Raw genomic sequence first — 19,609 nt, 5'->3', positions numbered from 1 at the left:
TATTCCAAAGGTGTGGTAACCTCTGGGAGACAAATCTGTCCCTCCAGCAGGTTTTATTAATGTCACATTCCAGGTTAAGGTCTTTAAAGCAAGTAACCCGTGTACCACTTGACTTGCACATATGCAGCATTTCCAATAAAGCAGGGTCAGAGATTGCCTTATATGCAAGGCAGAGATTGCGTCTGAGTAGTCTGTATGAAACAGAATAAAGTGACAGTGATTTCAGACCCTCCTAGGACAGATGTGGAATACCTTGAATTTTCCTTGTGAGGTACCTTTGTGCTTTCTCCAATTGCTCCAGGTGCTTGGAAAAGTACATACCAAAAGGGGTGTTGTACTCAATTACTGGCCTGATGAGGGAAGAGTACAGGGAGGTTATAACTTCTTTTTTTCTAGAGGCAATAACCTTACTAATGAGATAAGCAATTTAGAATGCCCTTCTTACCACTGTGAAAACATGGTGATCAAAGGTAAGTTTATTGCCAACCTGTCTGTCCAGATCTCTAATAGTACTTCACTTATCCGTACCTTGATCAAAAAATTAAAACCCACTACACTTTCTGCTGATCAACTCCCTGCCGAGTACCTACAAAAATCAGCTGATGCTATTGCTTACCCAGTCTCAATACTAATCAATCGAACCATAGTAGAAGCTAAAATTCCCACCATCTGGAAAATATCCTATGTAATCCCACTTCACAAAGGAGGCAGCTCTTCTGAATTCTCCAATTATAGGCCAATAGCTATACTCTCTCCACTTGCAAAGATTATGGAAAAATTTATTCATAGACAACTCATGCACCACCTAACCCAGAATCACCTTATGGCAGACAATCAGCAATGGCTTCCGTCCTCATCACAGCACTACTTCAGCCCTCCTAGCCTTTACGAACAACATAATTGCAACAATAATTATATATCCTCAGCCCTCTTCTTGGATCTTTCCAAGGCATTCGATATGGTTGATCACCAACTTTTAATCCACACCCTGCAAACATTCTGTCTAGATACTAGAGCCCTTCAATGGTTTCAATCCTACCTGAATGGTCAACAGCAAGCTGTCCTCTGGCAGAACAAACTATCTAATCTTCTACCCAACACCCTTGGAGTACCACAAGGCTCTATACAAGGGCCCTTGGCTGTTCTCCATCTTCATTAACGACCTTTATACTGTCATCCCAAAAGTCAGCTGTATCCAATATGTTGATGACTCTACTCTGATTTGCTCGGCCACATCTCCAATAGAGTTATGGTCAGCTACCCAGACCACCTTTAATACAATAGAAAACTGGCTTTCAGAACGCTGTCTGATCCTAAATCCCAAAATAACTAAAATGCTGTTATTTTCACCAACATGTAGGTCTACCGCTTTCACCTTTACCATAAATTCAAATGATGGCACAATAATCTCCCCTGACCCCTCTACAAAACTATTAAGTGTCATCCTAGATAATGATCTAAAATTTGCCTTACATGTTAACCAAACTATCAAAACCATCAATAAAAAACTAGGGTCACTTTACAGAATAAAAGCCTTCCTAACCCCTCCAGCTAAAATTGCCATAGCTCGCTCTCACCTTCTTTTATCCCTTCTGTATGCATCCCTTCTACTCTTGAATTTAAACAAGACTGTCCTTAACAAACTCTCAATTTGCTACAACCACATTGCCAGGTTTACCACTGGGCTTCCTTTTAGGACACATCATTGCATCAATCTAAATCAGCTTGGATGGCTTGAACTACCCAACCTAATCCAGTATAACCAACTGATTATCACCTATAAAATCCTCTATAATCCGGAGAATACTCCTACAGTTAAAAATATTATCACCCCCTATAACAATCCTAGACCGCTTCGATCCTCTAACAAACTACTAATTCAGACTAATGAAATTAATAACACAGCCGGTGACTCTCTCTTTGCAAACTCTGTAAGTAGACCCTGGAACTCTCTTACAGCTGATATTACCTTACTTTCTACCTTAGGTCAATTTAAATTTAGACTCAAATAACATTTGTCACTTAACTGGCTATGTCAATGTATCAAGCCTGGCTTACTCTCTCTAGAATGTGTAAAAATCTGTTAACCATCTTACTGTGTAATTAATTTAATCCTGACTTACGCTCTGGATTAACTCTAACCTGTGGAACTTGTTTAACTTGCTTACTAATGTAATCACTGTGAATAGTCTGTTTGTAATATGTAATGCTGGTGTTACGTAATGCTGTATCTGCTTACCCCTGGAGCTTTTCTCCCCGGGCCTCTGCTGAAAATGGACATGCATCCAATCGGACTATCCCGGTCAACAAATGTAAAATAAAAATAAAATAAATAAATAAAAATGGTAGTTAGCAGGAACATCCGAAAGGGATGATAATACATTTTCTTGCATTGAGTTGAAGGCCATGATCATTTGTTTGTGTAAGACCTTGTTGTAGGATGTTGACATTGTTTGGAGATTCTATGACCACTCCCAGTTTGCAGTCATCAGCAAACTTTGTCAGCAACAAACTTCAAATTTTTGCTTGTACTTCGAAGAAATAGAGTCCAAATAGTACAGGTCCCAGGACTGATTACTGTGGAACACCACTGGTTACAGGTCTGCTGTTGGAGGTGGATTCCCCTATTTTGACTATATGGGTTCTATCAGTAAGAAAGTTAGTGACATATCTAACAATATAAGGGTTGATACCTACCTGGGTAGTTGAGTGAGTCTGTCAATGAATGATGCCTGAGTGGAGGATAATGTCAAAATCCTTGGCTAAGTCTAGGCAGGCTGTTTGCACAGATTTCCTCTCATCCTGGACCGTGGTGATTGTCTAGAAGAAGTCCATCAGGTTTAACAGACAAGATCTCCCTTTGACAAATCTAAACTGAGTAGGGTCAAGTGTGTGGACATTACCTATATCTTTGTTGATAAGGTCCATGATGATTCACTCCATAGCCTTGCAGATAAGGCTAGTTCCCGGAGTCAGTGGAAGCATCACCTTTGTGCAAGGGGATAATGGTGGCCATTTTCCATTCAGCTAGGATGAAGCTGGTGCTTAGACTATTACTGAAAATAAGTACCCAGCAGTATTGCTAATTCTTGTTGGAGCCCATGTAGGATGCAGCCTGGGATGTTATCAGGTCTCATAGATACTGTGCTTTTGGCCTTAGACAAGGCGTTCATGGCTTGGTCTTTATAAATACAAGGTAGAGAACAGGTGGTTGTGATGTCACGAGGTATGTGTAGCAGGGACAGGGGAGTGAAGTCTTCACAGAACCTGGATTTATCCTTTATACTATGTTTCTTGTAATCCTGTCACCCTCTGGATCACAGGTGGGATACCAGATTTCACTTGATCCCTCTGGATTACCTCTGTTTTCAGTTATTTTCATTATATATATATATATATATATATATATATATATATATATATATATATATATATATATATATATATATATATATATATATATATATATATATATATATATATATATATATATATATATATATATATATATATATATATATATATATATATATATATAAATTATTGACCATTGGATGGGAAAGGCCAAGCTATAACCAAATGGGATAGGTTATTTTAAGCACAAAAATGAAAACTGTCTAGGCTTAAAATGGCTCACAAGGGCAGCTAGCTTAGTACTTCCCTATGAGCCTATATAATGCACTACATTATAATGCTGTCTGCAAACTACCTTTTATGCTGAAAGTAGGCAGTAAACATATAAAGGTTGGTTGACTGAAAAAGTAGTCATTTTATAAGTGTGCAAGCTTGCATTACAGCTAGTAGTGTGTTTGTGTGAGTATTTGCAATTTAGGGGATATGTTTAGTGCTGTGCCTGACTGGTGTTGTGACTGTTCTGTGTCCTTTTGTCTTGACTGGCTTCAAGTGTCTTCAGTATCAGTGTCACCCTTTTACCTAAATGGGCCACTGACACAGTCCTACACTCAGTAGGGTAACTAGGGTGTGACAAACGGAGCAGTTGCCTTGGAAGCAAAGAGTTAGGAGTGTGATCAGCCAATCCCAACTGCTTTTCTGTGCATACCTGTATGTAGAAATAAATGCCAGTACTGCATTGCAAGCATGGTCAAAACTGAGTGCTGTAGTGCACCATAGGGGATATAAAATGAAGCAAGCAGTTTGCTATAGTTTATAAAAGATTTTTATTTATTTTACTCTTAAAATTAGGAGAATGTTTTTCTTATTTTGGGGGGGATAGGCACCATCACTGGGCACTCTGCCTACAATTAGTTTCACAGACAGTATGTCAACCATACTCCACTGAATACATAGAAGCAGAATTCAGTGAAATAGCCAGTTTGCCAACAGACTGGATCCCAGCATAACAGCTTGTGTTAAAATAGAGATCAATGAAATGTAATCTGGATGACCTTAAATGTTTAAGGATGGTCTACAGGTATCAGAGTTCCTAGTCCCCAGACATCAGATGCCCGAGTCACATGATGCTGAGGACTAGAATGCTGACCACTGCTTTCCAAAAAAAAAAAAATCAGTGATGTCACAATTTCTAAGTTTACACTGGCACTCATTCTTTTATTTTGGGATAGGTCTTCCTTTTTTGTGTTTGCATGATCATGGAGATGATATGTATAATTTCAGGGGTATGGAGACTTGTATACAGTACACATGAACCCTGCAAAAATCAGTTACACTTTCCCCGGTATTCACGAATGCTCCATGCAAGAAGAAGCTCTTCTTGCAAAGAGCGTTCCTTGTCCATGTAGAGCAGCTGCACGTCCTGCATATTCATGAGGACACACTGCTGAAAGCTCTACACCGACATGATCAGTGAACAAGCGCAGGGGGCGTGTGCGAGCAGTTCTCGCACAGTAAACACACCCCCTGCACTCAGGAAGTGCCGTAGAAGGTTAGTAACTGAATACATTTCTGCAAGTTACACTGTTCCAGCACGGAGACATGCTGTTTTGCTGGATCGCTAATCCAGCTTATTTGCATGGTTTTCTCCATCAAATGAGCTGATTATCATACAGCACAGCTTTCCGTGCTCGAACAGTGTAGGGCCGCTTGTGCACATTAAAACGGCACTTACCCGATTGCGAGGTGGCCACTTTCCATTTAGGAGCAGTCACACTGTTCCTGCACGGAAAAGAAAGCATCGTGAATCCCGGGGTTTGAGTTTTTGCCCTTTTGTGTTTCTAAGTTTACACTAGCACTCATTCTTTTATTTTGGAATATTTATTCCTTTTTTTGTGTTGTATGACCATGGAGTTGATCAGTCAGTGCTCTGATCCAAATTAATGATCTGTAGGCATGGTGAGGGAGTAAAACTCAACAAAAATAGTACTTGCCAGTTTGGCTATATACATTGATAAAAAATTATAAGGATGTAACATACACTTCTAGCAATTTCACAGGACAAAAAGTGATTCTTTTAGATCAGAATACACATAACATCGTTATTCACATGCACTGGCAGTATACAAACTTCATTTTTTCCAAAAGCTTTTTGTTTACTAAGAAAGCACAAAATGTATCTGACGTCTGAACCACAGTATATACATATTTGATATTTAGATGTATACAACAGAATATATTAGCAATTCTTTGTTTACACAATGCTGAGTAAACAATGTAGACAGCTTGTATAAAATGAAATAGCGAATACAAATGCAGATGGTATTAATATCCGTTTACCAAATATGTGCTGTTACGAATGGATAGGGTTATAATGGACAGAGAAGAATAAACATATGAAGTAAAAAAGCAGGATTCAGAGTAACAGAGAAAGGAAAAATACTGCAGAGGAGAAGCAGAATCTAAAACTGTAAAAGCTGAATATTAAAATAGGATTTAGTATGCTATGAAGGGTGACATTATGCAAAGTGGGTTTTAAAACAGTAAGATCTCATTAAATATTCTGCATGATTAAAGTCACTGGGATATTTTGGTGAGTCCAGACTGACATCTGGTGCTACCAAAAATATGTTTTTAAAAGGTTTTGAGCTATGATTAGGAACTAATTTTTTTTAAAAAAGTGGAATGTAATCATTTCTCTATTTAGAATGCTTGAAGACTATGGTGACTACACATAACTTCTCAACATTCAAACACTGAAAATAGGAACAATCAGATAAAAATCTGGACATCTAGCATAAAATCTGAATACCAAATAACACATAATTCTTCCCATTTCCAGTAGCAATGTGGGATTCTACTTTGAAACCCATTTAAAAAACAGAATGACAAAATGATGGAAAATTATAATCAGGAAAGAGAAAGTATAAAGTCTAAAGGCTTTTAATGAACTGTATCACAAAAAATCTACCATACAAGCAAGGGCATCCACAGGCAAGTGCAAGGGGGTGCACTTTCACCCCCCCTGGAACCGGATGATTTTATTTTAATTTAAAAAAAAAAAAAGTTTTTTTACTTAAAGGGCGTTCCTCTTTAAAAATGCCCTTTGAATCCCACCCAGTCGCACAGACGCAATAGGTGTTTGCGACCTGTTTTCATCTTCTGTGCATAGGCGCTACCTGGAACCATAGCACTTTTCAGCAGCAAAGACCTGTTTTAGGAACCAATAGTCATGCGTGCGTCGCATGAATTTTAAATGCAAACGTGCGCGTGAAGGGAATCTCATCATTGCTGCCAGAGAGTCGCCCACAGTAAGGTAAGGAGTTAGGAGTGTGAAATTCCAGTTTAGTTGAGTTTTTCTTGCAGTTTTTACTGCCTTATTGTATCGACAAACCTGTCCTGGGAGAGATCATGGAGACTGCGGTTTCTTGTGCCTGTCTGTATACATTGGGATGGTTCTTTCCAACATCTTGCAAAACTAACTTGTGAAGCCGATTAGTCAGTAATAATCAGAGTCTGTAGGGGGACGTTCATTGTGGATTGAGATCATAATAGTCTGCTTCCAGATATGAGGGATATAGCTAGTTTTCAATACTCTTTTTTCTAAAGCTGAATAGCTTTTTGTGTTTATGACACCAGTGGAGTATTTCATGCAAAAGGTTTCACTGAGTAAGGGATACAGAGGGTTATATTTGATTGCACAAATAAGGAGTCCTAGTATCTCATCTAGTCCCATGAGCTAGTGTTTCTTACCTTACTGAGGGCAGAAGTAACCATACTGGTAGTAAATTATAAGTTTATTAGTAGTTACTGGACATGCAGTCCACGAGACCATTAAAGAGCCCATCCCAGATTCCCAGTTACCACAAAACACTTGTCTGGTTAAGTAATTCACTCAAGATCACACAATAAACAAATGAAGGCTGAAAGACTCAAACCCTGTACCAAAGGTAGTAGCTCATTAACAGATTGTTACCTTAACCCTTTGTACCATCTGCCAGATCTTACTTGAGATCTTGTTGCAGGGAAGAAGAGTGAATGGGTTTCCCCACAGTGGAGTGAAATTTGCTCCAAGCATATAAGCTAGAGTGTTGGCTGTATCTGTTGGCTCCATTATGGAAATACAATTTTGTTTATGCTCCTTATTTATTATTATTTTTTGCATGTGGTTGCAGATGGGTTTGTTATTGTAGCCTGCCTGTTTGGGAAATTTTACCTCAGATTAAACTCTGCTTTTTTTAATTGTTTTTGTGAGTTCCTTATGGATATAGTTTACCTTAATTTTGATGCATTTGGTTAAATAAAGTTTGAAGGCTTTCATGCTCTTTTATTTGGTTTAATCATTTGTTGATTTTGTTGCTCCATTGTTTAGGCTTATTGTATAATTTTTTACTGTGTGTGTGCCTCATGGGGATGAATTTATTAATGCAGTTATTTCAAATGTTGTAGAAGGCCATGAATGACTCACCAATGGGTTAGGAAGAGAGTCTAGTATAAATTCAATTGATGTAATGTGATTTTTCATGATTCCATAGCTGCCTTTTAAAAAATCATTAAAGATGGTGTGAAAAACTAAAAGGCTGCCAGCTCAGCCAGATAGAATCTTGTAAATAATTTTATGTGATTTGTAAATATTAATATAATCCACAGGCTGGTTTTGCAAATGTAAAATAGAACTATATGTTATGATTAAACTATATGCTCCACTGAGCTTCAAAAATGTAACCACAGTGCACTCTGCTGGAAGAAAGCTCATAAGTCAAGCATTGTATGACTGTTTGATCTCAAACTTGGAGCCGTGATGTATGGACCAGAAAATTCTTTCTATTATTTTGAGACCAGAGTTAATTGTTAGATTTTACATATACAATGTCTCTTATTGCTGTGGCTTTCTGTAGGCGCACATTATAAAAATAAATTCAAATTTTGAGTTTCTGTTAGCCTGGTAAGTTAAAACAGAACTGTTAAGAATCATGTAATCTAAAATGAGTCAGCAGTGATGTATCATCAATTTAAGAATTTCTCAGAGAGAGAGAATCAGAGCATTTTGGGTTTTGTCTGAACTTGAACAGATCAACTCACCAGCTCTTTGCATTTGCTTAGCTCTGTATGTATGCAAGTTATTTAGAACAGTTTATCTTAGAAATAGAAAATAGAAAGATTAGACTAGCTGTTTTCTATATTTATGTCAGACTATTCTACAGTGTTATTTTAAGCATTTTCCTGTGATGTCAACTTTTGACTAGCACTGTGTTGAATTGAGGAGATTTGTCTTGTGTTTTTATTATTTATTAAAAACATTAAATATTATAATATTAAATATTTTTAAGCCTTTCAACTGTGGCTATTTTGTGTAGAGACAATTTAAGCTCTAGACTACATTGCAGGTATATACTTGAAGTATCTTTTAAGCCTTAAAAAAGGAAAAAGTCATAAGTCATGGGCATTCGGAAGCTGTGTTGCTGGTGATAGCATGGGATGGTCTAGGTACCATATATTATGTGAGTATAAGTAGTCAAACCTGCTTCTAAAACAGTAGTAGTTGTGTTTACAGTGACCTAACTTTTGACCATGAGCCCAGAGTCATAAGAAAGTCTTTCTATAATGCACAGATTATAAACAAATTGTGACTAGATCTAGAGATGTTATTGCCCCCCTTTACAAAGTGCTTTTTATTTTCTTTATGCTGAAACTGTTGTGCTCTTGTTACATTTTATGCTGAAATTTCTGTGTGTGTGTCAATGCTGGGGTCCGTTTACATTTTATGCTGAAACGGATGGACTCAGTTTACATTTTATGCTGAACTTGCTGGGCTCTATTTACATTAACCTCTGCCTAAAATATAGACTTCAGAATATTGGGTACGATAGTATAACCAGTGTTAGAGAAACCCATACCAAGGCTAATCCACAGTGGTCAATCTTTGTAAATGGCAGAACATCAGTTGAAATTTAGAAAGATGTCATAATATTTACAAAAAAATTATACTGGGCTGTGTACATGTTATGCTGAAAGATGTCATAATATTTTTACAAAAAAAGTTATATGCCAGGCTGTGTACATTTTATGCTGAAACTGTGTATAATGCCCCAGGTACTTATTCCTGGTGGACAGGATTACATAGGCTCAAACCCTGAGCCTTATGTACAAGAGCCTGCCTTATTTACCCACACCACTACATCTGATTCAGGGAGATGAGCCCATAGCTCTCAGCCATCTAGATTAATCATTGAGAACAGAATTCAGTAAATAATGATAGTGCTTTAAGCTTCAGTCTTCCTATCTTTTTTGGAAACACATGGTAACACAAAACACTATTTCAGCAACTTTCTAAGATTATACAAGCAATATTTAAAATGTGTCCCTGGTTTTGGCCATTTGCTCCCCAAATAAATGTTGGCTTTTTCCAGATTTCATCTGCTGTGAAATTGAGAGATTTAGTTGTGTGAAGTGGATGGTGCACTGGTGCAGTGGTAGATTTGCTGTCTCACTGCAAGAGGTTCTCTGGTTTAATTTTTGGCTGGGGTGCTTTTTGTGGGTAGTCTATGTCCTCCCTGTGCTTGTGTGGCTTTCCTTTGGTTGCTCTGGTTTCCTCCCATGTTATAAAGGCATGTATCTGGAGTCTCCCTGGGACTCTGCTGAAAATTGGCTTTGCTTCAAGTTGGACTTTTCTGGTAAACAAATGATAAAATAATTTTACAAGGAGCTGAGAGCTTAAGGGAAAGAGAAATTTAGTGCTGCTTACTCTGAGCCTGTTTGCATTGTTAGTAGCACAACAGGTAGTAGCCTTGCTGTTAATGCAGAAGGCTGTGGGTTCCACTCCCATAGTATGCAGATGGATCACTGATACTGTACTGTATGCAGATGAAACAGATGAGTTACCTAGCAACTATGAACCTGTTATCAGTTTGCCATCCATTCCTTATTGCAATATTACTAGCTTACCATTTTTTAATAATGTAGGCAATTTATTCTTCAAGGGCAACAGCCACTTTATTTGTAGATGAAACAATGAAATATAAAGTAATTTCGTGGTAGTAACCTCTTCATTAGTTAGAGATCCCTTTAATGTGGAATTATTTAGATGACTGACATCTGCAGACATTTTGCATATTTACTGATATTGGTGGATTGTAATGACAGAAGTTCAGTGGTCTTTTATGGTTAAGAATTTCTGAAATGGGTAGTTTTGTCATTATTGGTTCATACATTTTGTTTTAATGCTTATGAGAAGACTGTTCAAAACTACGAATTTAAAATGCAGTCTAAAAGCTGGTGCTGTATTATACAAGGAATATAATTTAATACAATCAGGAAGGTGACTTAAAGAATGCATACATGTATGCATGGCCCTAAAAATGTGTTTGAAAACAGCCCGGAGGAAAGTGTGAAAGGTTCAAAATCCTGGGCAAATTTTAATCTTTACTCTTGTTACCAAAGCAATGGATGAAGGTAAAACAGTTTACACCACATTATCTTGACCTGACCAAGCCATTTGACACAATCCCCTACTGAAGTGCAGTACAAAAGATGAATAATGTCGAAGCAAACACTTGCATCATTAGCTGGATTGCCAACTTGCTCACAGAATGCAGGAGGTCAAAATAGGGGAAGAGACCAGTCACCAATGGAGTCCCCCAGGGTTCGGTGCTAAGACTTTTTTCTGTTTGGCATATACATCTCAAAAGTAAAAGGAAATGCCAAAGGGCTTTGGCCGGCCAAGTTTGAGATGACTGCAAGCTAGGAGCATTTATTGAATACCTAAACAACTTGACCATTATGCAGGAAGATTTGTCCCAAATAATAACTAGTGTCAAAATCATGACGATGCCCTCTGATAATTGACCCAATTGTTTGGCATTTGGGAACTTGTGTGTAGAGTGACCTAACTTTTGACCAGCATGTGCCCAGAGTCATAAGAAAGCCTTTCTATATTGCACAGCTTGTAAACAAATTGATTGTGATTAGATTTAGAGATGCTGTTGTCCCACTTTACAAAGCTCTGATTAGGTCAGTCATTTTGTATAATGCCCACTTTGGCATGTATCTGTCCAGCCCCATGAAACAATTGGAATACCTTCAGAGATACCTTACTAAAAGTCCTAAACAAAAGGTCTTGCATGAACCACCTCAAAGATTTATTACTATGCTCAGTATCCTACAGAGTGCTTAGAGGTGACATGTCTGGCATACAAGGCATTCTCCGACCTAACTTACATGAACCTACTGAATGTCAGCAAGTCAAATGGCATCAGAATTACTCTGTCAAGGTATGTAAACTGAATGTTGTGGAGAGATGGTTATACATCACAGAGGCTACCACTGTTCCAGAAAAGACTATCCATAAAAATAAAACAAAGCTCATCCATCCATATTCAAATGCAACTTGGATGTAAGGATGGGTAATAGAAAATGTATTCCAGGATTGCCCCTCATGCCACTAATGGATAAAGGCAGTTCCTAAATGCTGCATCCCTTACATGGGTCTCCTCAAATTATCTATGGTATGATCACAGTTATTTTCACTAGGGCTAATATACAATTATCAGCCATGGGATAGGTAAGACCAATCAGAAAATGGTAATTTAAACACCAAAAGACAATTGACTAAGCTTAAAATGTCCTCCAAGTGAACCTATGCTGTGGTACTAAACAGTTATAAAATTGCCATTTTTAGATCACTAAATGCCTCTCTCACCCTCTGCCCCCAGTCTTTAACAGCTTCCGGCACCTATGTTTAAGAATGACCATTCCATCCAGTTGCACATCGCGCAGATGCAGAAAACCGATGGTTTTACATTTTCATCTTCTGCTCCCTGGCAGAATTTGAATTTCAGAAGACATTTGGACTACGGACAAAGGTACAAGTGAGAGCTAGGTGTGTGCTTGTGCGTTTAAGTGTTTAAAAGTGTAAGAGGTATGTGTGTGTGTGAAATAGGTAGGGGTGTGTGGATGTAAGAAGTAGGTAGACAGGGGTGTGTGGATGTAAGAAGTAGGTAGGTAGGGGTGTGTGAATGTAAGAAGTAGGTAGGTAGGGGTGGGTTACTATACTATATGTAAACAATACAGTCAAGAGGCTGATTTTTAATATGCATCTATCTTGTAACCCTGCTAATACCACTCAGGCTCAAACATTTTATTCACATAAAAGAAAGGGATTCAAAGTAAATCTTAGCAAAACCAGTGCAATGATTTTCAATGCCCCGAAACTCTTTTTAAGTCTTTCAGTGGCCCTGATCGTGGTCTTCTATATACTGCTGAATTCCCAAAATATCTTGGAGTCTGGCTTGAGCCATCACTTATTTTCACCACTCATACATGCAGCATGCGGAATAAAATGACATCATTGTAGTAAAATGTAGTAAAATGCAATATTGTTTCCACAATGGTAACTGAACAAGAAAGGTTTGCAGTTGGATAAGAGGTACTTCTTACATCTCTGCACACCCCTTTCCATCAGTGGCTCCATCTCTTCTAGAAATATAGAACAACACAAAAAGCACTTCAGAACTCTATCTGCCACTTTACTGTAGCAGCAGGCAAGATGTTCGATCACTTTCAAGCAGTTAGCAGGCAAGACGACTTGCAGAGACTCATTTCTGTCAAACAACAGCATTATATGCCTGTCTATAGGCCTAAATATCCATTAATGGGATGCTATTTCCCCAGTTTGACTGCAATGGTAAACATAATGAGGCTATTGACATCAGTTCTCTTCCTCTTAATGAGGTACATGATGGTTGCTTATGTTAGGTTGATAAATACATCAAGAACTAAGCATATGAGATTTTGAAAATGTAGATTGAAAGGTGAATATTTAATACAGTAGACTGTGTGTATGTCGGAAGTAAGCAGGTAAAGGTGTGTGTGTGTGTGTGTGTGTGTGTGTGTGTGTGTGTGTGTGTGTGTGTGTGTGTGTGTGTGTAAGAGGGAGGCAGGATTATATGGGGGTTTCATACCTCACAATTATCCAGATTTTTGCCTCATATTTTCAGATTGTTTCTCATAAAATTGTGTTTTTTCTGACAAATCATTGAAGACTGAAGTTGAGTTTTAGACTTCATATCCTCAGAAAATGCATACTAATGCAAATAATTTTGTTCTATCCACTTTCTAAGGAGGTCGGGGGATGTATGTGTGTGTCATATCTCTCAACTGTACAGATTTTTCACAGAGGCTGAGGTATGTGTGTGTGTGTATGACAGAGAGTGAAATGCCCTATTTAGAGTTAGCAGGTGGAATTTATTTTCAAGGAATTGTGAGCTTCAAGGGAAGAGAAGTTTACTACTGCTCATGCTAAGTCTGCTTAAAATGTGCAACTGCTTTGTTTAGCAAATGGTATCACTGTTGAGGTGTAGAATTTCAAAACAGTCTTAGCAGCACAGCAGGGAGCATACTTGCATCTTGATGTAGAGGGCTGTAGGTTCTACTCCCACCACATGTAGATTTGTATTTTAAGGGGGTGAAGTGCTGCAGTCCTGAGTATGTCCTCCTTTGGATGAGATGTCTAGTAACTACGAACCTGTGTTTCCCCTTGCCACTTATTCCTATTGCAATATACAAGCTTAGCCTTTTTTTTTAAATGTAACATAGGCAATTTATTGTTTAAGGGCAGTAGGCACTGAATTTGTAGATGAAACACTGAAATAAAAAGCTGTTTTCTAGCAACAACCTCTTCATTAGTTTCAGATCTCTTTAATGTGAAATTATTCGGATGACTTTTACTTCTGCAGAGATTGTGCATATTGACTGATATTGGTAGATTGTAATGATAGACGTTTAAGTGGCCTTTTATGGTTGAAATGTTCTGAATTGAGCAATTTGTCATTGGTTCATATGTTTTATAGGTTCATATGTTTATACTAGGCTATCTGCCATAAGGCATTTATAAGCCTAGCCCAAATTTTTGTGGCTTACGCCACCCCTTATATGAAAAAATACTGTGCCCATTAGTTTGTTGTGCCTCTGTCCAGCAGTGACACAGAGATGATTCCCGGGATAAACCTACGATCTCCCATCCACAGGTCAAGATTTCTCTTGAACAGAGCCAGCGATGTGCTCTGCCTCACATGGATCGGGATTTTATTCCACAGCATAGGGAGTCTCTGAGTGATAAATCTATCCCTCCAGCACGTCCTATTTATATCCGTGCTAAGGTTTAAGTCGCTTGCTCTAGTGGTTTTGGTGGATTTGGATTTTTTGAGGTGGAGCATGTCCATTAATTCCGGGTTGGACATGGCCTTGTATGTCAGGCACATGTCACCTCTGAGCAGACAGTATGCAACTGAATAGAGCTGGAGTTTTTTCAATCTGGCAGCATATGACAGATTTTGGAGTCCCTTTATCCTTTTGGTGAGTAACTTTTGGGGTCTCTCCAATTGCTGCAGATGTCGGGTGAGATACATCCCGAATGGGGCATTGTACTCGATCATTGGTCTGATAAGTGAAGAGTACAGGGGAACAATGACCTCACTAGATCTGGATGTGACTCCCTTCATGATCAGGTGGGCAATGTAGAAGGTCTTTCTAACCACTTTAGCAACGTGAGTGTCAAAAGAAAGGCCACTGTCAACCTGGGTCCCCAGGTCCCTGATAACCTCTTCTGTGCTTAGTGGATTGCCACCTATATGGTAGCTTGGGGTTACCTTGTTTTTCCCGAAGGGTATGACTATACATTTTTTGGTGTTTAACTTCAGGCCATGGCTCTGGCACCAGCTATCTGTTTCCGTGAGTCCCTTCTAAAGGATATCCGTGTCCGATGCACTTTCCACTATGGCCAGTTTGCAGTCGTCTGCAAACTTTGTCAGCCAGATCCTCCCATGTTGGCCTGTACTTCTGAGAAGTAGATGCCGAACAATAGGGGCCAAGGACCGAGCCCTGTGGGACACCACTTGTGACCGGCTTGGAGTCTGACATAGCGCCAGCAACTCTAACCCTGTGGGTTCTGTCCTTAAGCCAGTTTGCAACCCATCTTGTGACATATGGGTTTGCATTTAAGCTGGTAAGTTTTTCTACAATACCGAGTGGGGTATTGTGTCGGCTACTTGCAAGGTCAAGGTAGGCTGTATGGACTGCCTTTCCCTCATCAATGGCCTTGGTGACTGTTTCGAAGAAGTCGACCAAGTTCAAAAGGCATGATCTGCCCTTGACGAAGCCAAACTGGGTCGGGTCCAATGTCTGCAAGTCCCCTATATCTTTGTTTATGAGCTCCATTATGATCCTCTCCATAGCTTTGCAGACTAGACTTGTTAAGCTTATGGGGCGGTAATTACCAGGGTCCATAGAGGCACCGCCTTTGTGGAGTGGGACCACAGTTGCCATACGCCACTCCTTGGGCATGTATCCTGTGGTAAGGCTAAGATTAAACAGCTGCCTTATGTGCGGGTTTAATTCCTCATTTATCTCGTGTAGCACACAGCCGGGGACACCATCCGGTCCCACTGATGCTGTGTTTTAGCTTTAGAGAGAGCAGCTTTCACCTGCGCATTTAAGATGTCTGGGAGGCTACACTCTGCTGGGATAGTTATCTCTCCTTTAGGGGGGTGAGGGGGGTGAAGTTTGCACTGAACCTGTCTGCCAGTATGTTGGCAATGTCTGTGGGTTCAGTGATTTTTGTATCATTTTGGACTAATTCTGAGCATATCTGGGAGTTTCCACCCAGGTTCCTAACATAGCTGAAAAAGGCCTTATGATTGTCCTTTGAATCCATGGCAATTTTTCTCTCAAAATTGGCCTTAGTTGATTTTATGAGTGCTCGTATTTTTTACTAATAATGATCAGGGGTGACTTCCCTTTTATGGATTTTGTTCTATCATGTAATAGCTTTCTCCTCTTATTGTAAAGTTTGTTAATGGCTGGGGTCCACCAGACTGGACGTTTGCCCTTTGTGGAAAGAGTCTTGGTTTTATTTGGGATTGCCTGATCCATGCAGACCTGGAGGTGTTCATAGAAGGCATTTATAAGGGCTTCCGCAGCTTTGGTTGTGGTTTCCACTGGCTCAGGGGCCTTGAAGGATACCACACCAGTCTTGAGTAGTGTGAAGTTTGCTTTAGAGCAGTTCTTCACTGTGGTCTTTTGTTTGGGGTGGGCGGGATGTGGATTTCCAGTGAGATTAGTTTATGATCAGATCTCACCAATGAGGGATATACTTCCGGTGTGGAGCATTTTGTCCCCATGTTTGTGATAATGAGATCTAGTATATTTTCTCCTCTCGTGAGAACAGTGACTAGCTGTTCCATGGCATTTGAATTTATGAACTCCAGGAACCGTTGGGCTAGAAAGTTAGGGCTTTTGTTTCATTGCTTACTGGAAAAAATGTTCAAAACTATAAAACACACTCTAAGTGGTGCTTTATTAACAAGGGATCTAAATCAATTATTATATATTATAATTAATGCAATCAGGAAGGTGAATCAAAGCAGTTATGCATGGTTCTGAAATGTTTGCAAGGGGCCTATGATTTGAAAAAAGTCCAAAGGCAAACTTAATCTGCCACACTGGCCAGATATATTTTCTTTGAATGTGGGTTTCAATGCTGTTTCAGTGCATGCGAGTTTCAAAGGTAGAGAAGTTTTAATGCTAAGTCTGTTTTCATTTTAAGACTATTTCTTTGTTTAAGTTTAGCAAATGTCTATCAGTGTTTGTGCTATAAAATAGGAGGTTACTAGGCTATTGGCCCTGAGGCCAATAATAAAAGTTGTAAATTAAAACCAAGTATCTGTAATTATTGTAGAAGTAATGCATAAAACAGTATGCATACAGAGTTTTGAACAGTGTTTATGGCAACTGGGGAGAAATAGCCAAGTAATGGGATACTGGAATAGCTGTGTGTGTGTGTGTTGGGGGGTGGGTGTTGAAGGGGGTGGGGATGGGGACGGTGCTTTGAAGGGGGTGGGGTTGGGGCAGTGCTCCGGGTTTGCACCCCCCCCTGCAAAAAATCCTGCAGGCTCCCTTGCATACAAGGTAATTTATTTCACTCTTATCGACTCCACCTCCTCACAGCACCCCACACCCACCCTGTACAGCAAAATAGATTGACTAGAAACAGTTTCAACTTCTGAAAAAATTTGTACTGTTCAGAAAATGTATGTAACTCTCCATTGTATGTTTCATTTCCTGGTAGCATAATATTCTTGTTTGCTGTAAGATAACTCCTGTCATGTTTCAATGGTTCTGATGACATGCTATTAACACTGCAGTGTGTTTCTAGTGCCTTGTAGGCATGGCTGCTTCTACAATGCTTGAAGTACTTCAGACTTTTAAGCATTTACTCTCATATTATTCCTTTGGATGGCATAAAGCAAAACAAATCCCAAGACTTAGAAATATGAGGTAAGCAGCTGAGAACTCCAGCAGTGGGAAAAATGAGTGCACTGACACATCTTAACAGGCAGTAAATGAAAGCAGAGGTAAGAAAAGGCAGAAAATAAAAGTGAAGATTAGAAACACAAAACAGTGTATAGACTTAACAAGTAATATGGCTGCGTAGGAACATGCTTAAACTTCACTGTGGAAATTTAAAATATATTCCTGCTACTTATGATTTCCATTTGTGTACTTTTACAGCTGTCATGCAAACTGTACCAGTGAAGTCTTATTAAAACTTCTTTCTAGCACAAATCTGTTCACAGTAGGTAAGAAATAATCCAGTACAATCAGTAGTTCACAATAACTTAGGATACATCTTTTGTTCGAAAATAATATATATCAAAACAGAAACAGTCCATGAAAATCCTTAAAAAGCAGCTGTTTAACAATGTCAACTTAGTCCTACCTTCTGTATGACTATGACAGACATTAGGTCTTACACAGTTTTACTCTGACATGCGTTCTCTGAAAGAACTTTTATGGTTAAAAAAAATCACTTAGCTTCTTTTTCTTACCTTAACTATTGCAGGCTTTCTTACAAACAATGGTTTGCCCTGAAATTTGCTTGTAGAAATTGTTTTCAATAGACGTACTTGTCTCGCTCTTTAAACCCATCCCTAGATCTAGTTTTGAACAGCTATCGCCCTTCTGAAAAGGAACACGCCTTGTTTCCCCCTTCAAGGGAGCTCTAGTAGTACAACCAGAATGCCACCTGTTGAAATGACTGCATTCCACAGAGGATCTCAGCGTGCAGCAAGTTCCCTGGAAGGAGCCCATTCACTGGCTTGTCAAACATTTGCATTTCACATGACACCATAGAAGAGATTACTTAAAGAACCACTACATGCAAATGATGAAAAACATATATTTATCTAGTCATGAATTTCTTCACCTCTCAAAGCCGCTTCCCACAAAATAAATATTCGTTCCTAATTTTATTTTATTTTATATCCCAAGGGCAGACAGCCTGATAAATGTTTTTTCCCTTGGAAAGCTAAATCTGTCCCAAAAATGCAGTATGACAGCCCTAAATGTGAGAAAAAGTAGCCCTACCATTTGTTGTCAGAACAGACTTCGATTCACTTACAGTGGGAATCCTGAAGAAACTTTTCTTGGTGAAATTTCGCAGGGTCAAAGTTTTTATTATTTCTAACCTTTCTGAGTAAGGGTTGTTGGGAATTAATGGCTTTGTGCTTAATTACATATGTGAGAAGGTGATCGCTTAGGCCATCAGGGAGTGTACCAGAGGTGTACAGTTGGGGATGGCTATTTATGAATACCCAGTCAAGTATGCTTTGCTTTTGGTTGGGTTTACCTATCCTGGTAGGGGTGGATATGATTTGTGAAAATGCATGCAGGTTAATATGGGTGGTTGGGGATTCTGAGGAACAGGTGCCCCAATCTATGTTAAAGTCTCCAAGTAGTAGGGTTTCTTGGGGGTAGTGCCATGATAGCCAGTGCAGGATATCTTCAAGTGTAGATATATTGTTACCTGGGGGAATGTACATACAGATATTAATGCATTTATTTTTATTAAGTTGCAATTTGGTGGCAAGAATCTCTGAGTTATTAATCTGAGTTGGTTGTATTACATCTATGGTGACATTCAACTTTTAGATTTATAGAGTACAGCTACCCCACCCCCCCTTCCTCAAAGCACGATCCAGCCTGTGTATGTTGTACCCAGGTGGTAACACTTCATTGTCTGTAGTGTTAGGTTTTAACCAGGTTTCAGATAAACAGAGAATCTCAGGGGAGAAGACATCCAGAAGTGCATGCCATTCATGTACCGTGTTATTAATTTTTCGAATATTGAGATGACAGACTAGGAGAGAGTTAGTTGGCCTATTAATTGTAGGTTTGTAGCTTAGCTTGCAAGTAGAGGGGGCAT

The 19,609-nt window shown here is 39.1% G+C and overlaps 1 protein-coding gene across 1 annotated transcript in view; it reads right to left on the bottom strand.

Annotated features, from left to right (window-relative positions):
* The window catches only part of LOC122795808 (arrestin domain-containing protein 3-like), a 492,470-nt gene extending 474,052 nt beyond the window's left edge, over window positions 1–18,418 (bottom strand). The window contains exon 1 of the mRNA XM_044064144.1: window positions 18,234–18,418. The gene's annotated coding sequence lies outside the window, so the exon portion shown is untranslated. The remainder of the gene's footprint in view (window positions 1–18,233) is intronic.
* Between the last annotated feature and the right edge of the window lie 1,191 nt (window positions 18,419–19,609).

This window comes from Protopterus annectens, chromosome 2.part2 (genome assembly GCF_019279795.1).
Source record: "Protopterus annectens isolate FY-2018-M chromosome 2.part2, PAN1.0, whole genome shotgun sequence".
Taxonomy (NCBI): Eukaryota; Metazoa; Chordata; order Ceratodontiformes; family Protopteridae; genus Protopterus; species Protopterus annectens.
This window is presented reverse-complemented; position numbering and strand designations above follow the sequence as displayed.